General features: G+C 42.5%; 1 protein-coding gene across 2 annotated transcripts in view; it reads left to right on the top strand.

Moving 5' to 3' along the window:
- Nucleotides 1–361: 361 nt before the first annotated feature.
- Nucleotides 362–6,650, top strand: part of SNAP25 (synaptosomal-associated protein, 25kDa) — an 89,621-nt gene continuing 83,332 nt past the window's right edge. The window contains exon 1 of one of the 2 annotated variants that reach the window (XM_008584360.1): nucleotides 362–501. The gene's annotated coding sequence lies outside the window, so the exon portion shown is untranslated. The remainder of the gene's footprint in view (nucleotides 502–6,650) is intronic. The other variant, XM_008584359.1, reaches the window with a different exon arrangement.

Here is a 6,650-nt window from a genome sequence, read left to right as displayed (position 1 = left end):
CCCCCACCCCCCCCCCCCCCACACACACAGGTACACACGCACGAGTATACAGACACACGCATGTGTATATACGCGCACACACACAGATACATACATATGCATACGCACACACACACACCAAAGAACAGCAGGAAACCAGCAGCGAGTTAAACGTTCGCCAAAGACCGAGTGTTCAAATGGAGTCATAATCGCCCGTTCAGGTGTCATAAAAGACTAACACGCAAAGGTTTGCAGTAAAGCGCGCAAGGAGCTGAGTCAAGCGCCCCGCACCTCCGGNCCTGCCCCCGCCGCACTTCCGCCCCGCCCCTCCAGGAGACGGCTATTAAAAGCTGCTGACGTCAAAAGGGACGGCCATCTTTGATGAGGGCAGAGCTCACGTTGCATTGAAGACGATACCTCGGGGAGGTCAGGCGCTCTCTTTCCTTCCCTCCCTGCTCGGCGGCTCCTCCACACTTGCAACCTGCAGGGGCCCGGCGAACACCACCCTCAGGAGAAGCCAAGGTAAGGAGCCCCCTCCCCAGGTTGTGGTTCCGGCTCTGGACGGCTGTACACCCAGAAGGGACCACAGCTGGGCAGACCAAGTGAGCTTGGGCTAATACAAGTATTCGTGCACTTAGGGTGCGGTATTCCGTGTGTGCACGTCTGGCTAGACTCCCGCCTGGGGCTTTATAAAGTATTTTCGAGGTGAGCTGCTTGGGGAAGGGATGAATGCGGCCACTGCAGATGGAGCTATGGGGAGGAAGAGCAAGGATACGTGCAAATAATAACTTACTCTCTTGAAACAGTAGTGGGACCGTCTTTCTCTTCCATTTTGCGATGCAGTTTTCAGAGATGTTTAGTCTGTTGTTTTCTTTCTTTCTTTCTTTAATGTAGACTAAAAAAGAGAGAAATCCTGTCGTTCAAACCCTATTATGATGAGTTGTTGTTGGGGCGCTTTTATCCGGGGAAGAGTTAATTAAGGGGAAGTCAGGGTGGGGGCGCTTGTGGGAAGGGGGCGAGACAGGGAGAAGCGGGGAGTTCCCGCCCCGAGCAAGCTGAGCTGCGGCAGCGACAGCAGCCTCCATGCCCCACGGACTTGATTTATGCCGCCTGCTTCACGTCAACTGCAGGCTGGTGAGAGGCGGGCGGGTCGTGCTGAGTGGGAGGGCTCTGCGGAGGGCTGACGCGGGTGGGCTCACCCTGGGGACTGCGGCGGTCCGCGCGCAGCACCCTGGACAGCGACACCGAGGGCTCGCCCTGGCGCCTGCGACTTTCAGCACCGCGGACAGAAGTCTGGCCGCAGCGCCGCATCTACCTGCGGCAGAGATGCCTAGCCAGAGCTAAATGTGCCAGGGCTGGATGCCAAACTGTCTCTCTGAGACCCCAGTCTTACAGAGACCCTTCGTAGAGCAGAAGTAATAGGTTAGAAGAGAAAAATAAATCCTGCCCACAGGGACTCTTTTGGAGACAATCGCCTGCTGCTCTCCTCTCCTGCATTAGCTACAAAAAATAATAGACTACTTATGGAAATCTGTATTGTCCTCTGCCCTTTCTTTTAGGTAGGAAGTAAACACATTTTTTAAATATGAATTTATCCTCCAGTAGGATATTAAGGTTTTTGTTTATTTTTGCTTTTAACAAAGAGTAGATCAGCTTACAGATCTTAGGTGGGCACGAGTGAGGTGTATATGAAGATGCCAATGTTTATAGGGTGGTGTATGTCTCTATATATTTCTATTTGATAAAAATTTGGGATTAGTTTAACTAAGCAGACTCAACTTTAAGAATGAGTCCCTTTTCCTCTTCCTTCCCTGCCCCCACCCATGAACACAAGCACACACCCACAAAAACACATCTCTGATAAACATTACAGATATTATGGTGTATAGATTTAACCCCTTTGGCCATGGATTCAGAGTTAGTGGAAGGATTTCCTATCAACAGTGATAATCTCAGGCTGATAACTTTTGATTTTGACAACATTCAGACTGGCCTTCCTCAGGAGAATCCAACTGTATCCTTCAGGGTAATACAGGTAAAAGAACCATGGGGTTAGAATGGAACTGAGTTCTTACCGAAACATCTACTGCAATTTCTATTATAGTACTGCAGGATTTTTCTGAGGTGGTGATAAGTTCTCTAACCATTTTCGACTCTGAAACTTGGAGCTTCTGAGTGAGTAAAGATCATCACAGAGAGATTTATTTCTGTTTGGTATAGATAAAATTGGCATAAAATGAACAGGATCAGAATTGTATTATTTGAGTAGTTGGTAAAGAAGAGTAACAGCAAGTGTATACAACGCATTAAGGAAACACTATCATGATTCTCTTAAAAGGCCCAAAATAAGATCTTGGATTATGTTTAATTGGTCGTAACTCGAATCATCTGTATACTGGCCTGTTCTCATACAGAATGTGCTTTCATTTCCAGCTACCTAATTCTTTCCTAGTGTTTTTCCTTTTTATGGATAACCATGTGTTTTTCATATATATGCATTTGTTGATGTGTTATTGTGCATGGATGTAAAATTATTTGGGTGGAAATTTATACAAGAGCACGTAACTGCATGGAAGAAGTTTAGAACTCTGCAGTCTGCAGATGAAATAAACAACTGTGTTTTAGTGATGGGAGGAGGGGAGAAAATATGGGCAAGAGTCTTTCGAAATGTTTTAACTTCAGGCTGCATTTCCAGACAGCTCTCTGCGTAGCTGCGTCAAATGAAAAGCCTAACGCTGCCAGAATTACATGCTTGGACATTAGTAATTACTGCTGGGTCTGTTTGCTAGTGGAAGACTGGGGGCAGGGATGAGTTAGAGGACTGCAGTGAAGCTGGCAGAGGGCAAAGAGCTGGGAAGAAGCAATGTGCACAATTACAGAGCTAGTCTAGAACAGTTTACTGAGAAATTAAAGAAAAACATAATCGAACCACTAATTTAACATTTACATTATTTACAGGCTTCAGGGGAAAAAAATCAAGAGATTTCCTATTTTAAGTTTGAATTTTAAAAGTCCAGGACAATGCAGTGAAAAGAGGCAGGAACAGATGGACGTAAGGATAAGACAGGGAATATTCACGCAGACCTTCTGATGGTACCTGCTTATTTGCTCATTGGCATTTTCTGCATTAGCCTGTTGGCATTCAGATTACAAAGAAATTTGCAATCTACTTAACCTCTCCGTGGTGACTCTCCTAAGAATTCACAATTTTATTTGTACTTTGTTAAACATGCTCAACCACACATGCACAAACACAGTACAAAACGCCTCTTAATTAGCTTGTCTAAAGATATTCCTAAGCTCTAAATGTTAACCCCAGAGTGAGGGTTCTAAACTGGAAGATTTATGTTTCTGCCAGTGACACCTAGCAGCTGCGTAGCAGCCAGCCTTCAGCAAAACATGTAGGTTTTGACGTTTAGTAGAAATGAGAGAAATAATTTGAGAAAGAGCTTGAGAGAAGAGACATAAAGAAGAGAAATAGATAAATCTGCTCTTTAGATGATATGCTATAAATAAACAATGTTTCTCACATTATGGGACTGCTTTACAATTCTATAAAGGTAAGAAGAGCCATGTTTTTAGCCTCGGCGCTGAGTACATTTCTGCAATGTCATCCCTTGTCAGCAGGGACCAACCAGATAGGAAGATATTGATCAATCGGTAAGCACCAGATACATAAATGAACCCCATGGAGGATATAAAGTCTCATGGTCATATGATCTTTGACCTCAATGAGTTCAGTGCTAGCAATCTTAATAGAAACAATAAACAATGAAAGTTAATAAATAATACCAGAATAAAAATGTATAAAACAGTAGGAGAAAAATTATGAGGGCATATATAATAAATTGTCAAGTGAATGTGACCAACAATAAGGAATGTAAATTCAGAAGAGGGCAATACCACAGTGGACGGGAATGATCTGAGAGAAGCAACAGGACTTGGGCTGGCTGTTGGAGTTAGGAGAGAAGTGGGGGAGGTCTGCTAAGTAAATGTTACAGCATAAGCTTCAAGTTGGCCAGGCCCTGGCTATGGTCAGCAAACCCTGAAAATGCTCATCCATTTGCATGGAGTGGGAAGTTTGTGTGTGGGAATATGCTAGAATGGGGAATTAGAGCCTTCTGTGGAGGGCTTTGAATGACAAGTTGAGAATTTAGCACTTTATCCTCTAAAGTTGATTTCTGAGCATATCGGCGTATAGCAAAGTAACCAGGTCCTTTTTAATATCCAGGAATTGCTATTGACAGAGTGGATTTAATTTGTGTTCTTCCAGAAATAGAGGGATGCAAATTGGCATTATAAGAGATGATTAATTAAAATCCACAACTGGCCTTCATTTAAGCATCTTTTAAGATCACTCTTCAGGATACACATACCTACACAGACATAGAAGCCCTGCCCAGAAGCTAATTGTAAGTTTCCGTTTTTCATTATTGACTAGAACAAATTACTCAAGATGAGCACCTGCCAGGGAAGTTGAAAAACAGGTCAGGAATCTGGTGTTGAGAGGTCCCAGAAGGTACACTTGAATAATAAACATGATGCAGAACACTCTCTTGCACCCTCTGAGTGTTCTGCATTGTCAAATACACTGACTGGATGGATGAAAAAAGATGTCAGTTCTGAGCATGTTTCAGGCAGCATGACAAATAGCACCAGCTCCAAGAGACTAAAACTGGGAAATAAAAAAGATGCTATGGTAAAATTTTGAAAACCTGAGATGAGATGAGGTGGGCAGTATATCACATTTATTTCCCTATCAACGTTGCTGGCTCTCTGATCACCCTCACTGCAGGGCAAGCTTGAGGTCTCAACTACACCCACTTCCTTTTTAACCTTGTGGTTACTACCCTCACAGCAGAGCTTCGAAATTCCAAAGGCTGACAAAACTCCGAACCAAAATAGTCAATGGCTTCATGTAGAGGAATAAATAGCCATTGCAGATGTAGATTTTGTTGCTATTTCCATTCTAGCTATGAAGCGTCAAGAGACTATCACATCTGTTCTTCACCAAAACACCAGCGGGAGAGACATCCCCAGGATAACATTTTGATTCTAAGGCTGACTGTCTAGGGGAAATTGAGGGTAGTGACATTTGATGCTTTAGGAGGAGGCCAGGCTGGTTGTTATTAAGCTGAGCTCAGAGGGCCTTCCAAGCATCAGGTAAGACGAAGGGAGGAGATGCAATGTGGCCTTGAGGAAATAAAACATGGTGAATGGAGAAAACGTTGAAAAGAAATTAGTCTTACAAGAGGAAAGTGACTTCAGAGAAATTTCCAGAGAATCCCAGCTGCACTATGAACTCTTCAGAATTGCTATTATTGCCATAACGATAATGCCTACTCTTTCTACTTAATTTTCTTCACAAGGATCTCAAGCACTTTACCCAATAGAAAAGTCCAAGCAAGTTACTGATTCCTAAATGAATAATGCAAAGCATAGTCATATGTGTTCAGATATCATACTGATAACATTTAGTAATCCACAAATCAGATTTAGAACAAAGATACCCAAAGCAGTGATTATTCAGAATAGTCCAGGGGGGAGAAGAGTGAACCACTCATTCTAAAAGCGTTTACCTGTACCAGCTCACTGAATCCTCCTTACAACCTTGCAGTCAGGTTACTATTATTATTTCCATTTTACTAACAAAGTAACTGAGGCAGAGCAAAGCTAAGGAACTTGTCACAGAGCAGAACCAGGACTGAAATGAAATCAGTCTGACTCTAGAGACAAGCTACTAACTATACATGATACTACCTCTTGCATCATCCACATTTTTCATATTGGCCAAATGAGGCACAGAGAATATTTATGTGGTTTTTTGCAGTGTCTTTTCCACCTCATTTGGGTAGCAAAGCATGATAGTAAGGATGCTGGTCAGGAGCCAGGATAACCAGTTCTAGCCATGAAGCTACTGCTTGTAATTTCCTGTTTGGAATCACACTATCTTTGAATAAGTCACTCAACCACTGTTAAACTCAGTTTCTTCATCTGCAGAATGATAGAAATGAACTTATGCAATAATTTTTTTTAAGGAAGTGGACTAATGTTGTCCAATATTCCTACCATTCAGAAGTCAATGAAATCAATGCTGAAAACCTCAGGCAATGGGTCTGAGTGCAGTGACTGATGGTCTCAGCTGGCATTGCCTTAATAATGCTTCAGTAACTGACCTGGTCTCCACTTGTAAGATTAATTACATCTATCACTTACCTCCCTCTCAGTCCTTTTTTCTTCCCCCTCATAATTGCTTTGACATCATCTTTCTGAAGCCCTCATGGTCAGAGTTAAGAAATCCTGGCTTTTTCCTCAAAGCCCCATTCTGAGTCATCTCTGGGTATCTCCAGGCCCCTCAATCAGATTTATAGCTCTTGGGCACATGCTATCTCCAACAACCTGCCTAAACTTTTTATAATTCTTTTTCTAACTAATTAACTGTTTTTTAGATTCCTTTCTAGACCCCTTTTTGAGCATTTCCTATGTCTGACTGAAAGCAATTTGTTAGCTGCTATTTCCTCACTTCTGTTTCTTATTCTGTCTCTTAGAAAAGAGAAAACAGAAGCTTTTATAAAATCTGTGAGCTGTAAATTACCTAAAATATAACATTTCTATATGACCTTAATCACATGATACTAGTATAGCTCAAAAATTAATCACATTGGGAGGAT

The sequence above is a fragment of the Galeopterus variegatus genome, unplaced genomic scaffold (genome assembly GCF_000696425.1).
Source record: "Galeopterus variegatus unplaced genomic scaffold, G_variegatus-3.0.2 Scaffold3238, whole genome shotgun sequence".
Lineage (NCBI taxonomy): Eukaryota > Metazoa > Chordata > Mammalia > Dermoptera > Cynocephalidae > Galeopterus > Galeopterus variegatus.
The sequence above is the reverse complement of the archived record's forward strand: the minus strand, read 5'-3'. Positions and strand labels throughout refer to the sequence as shown.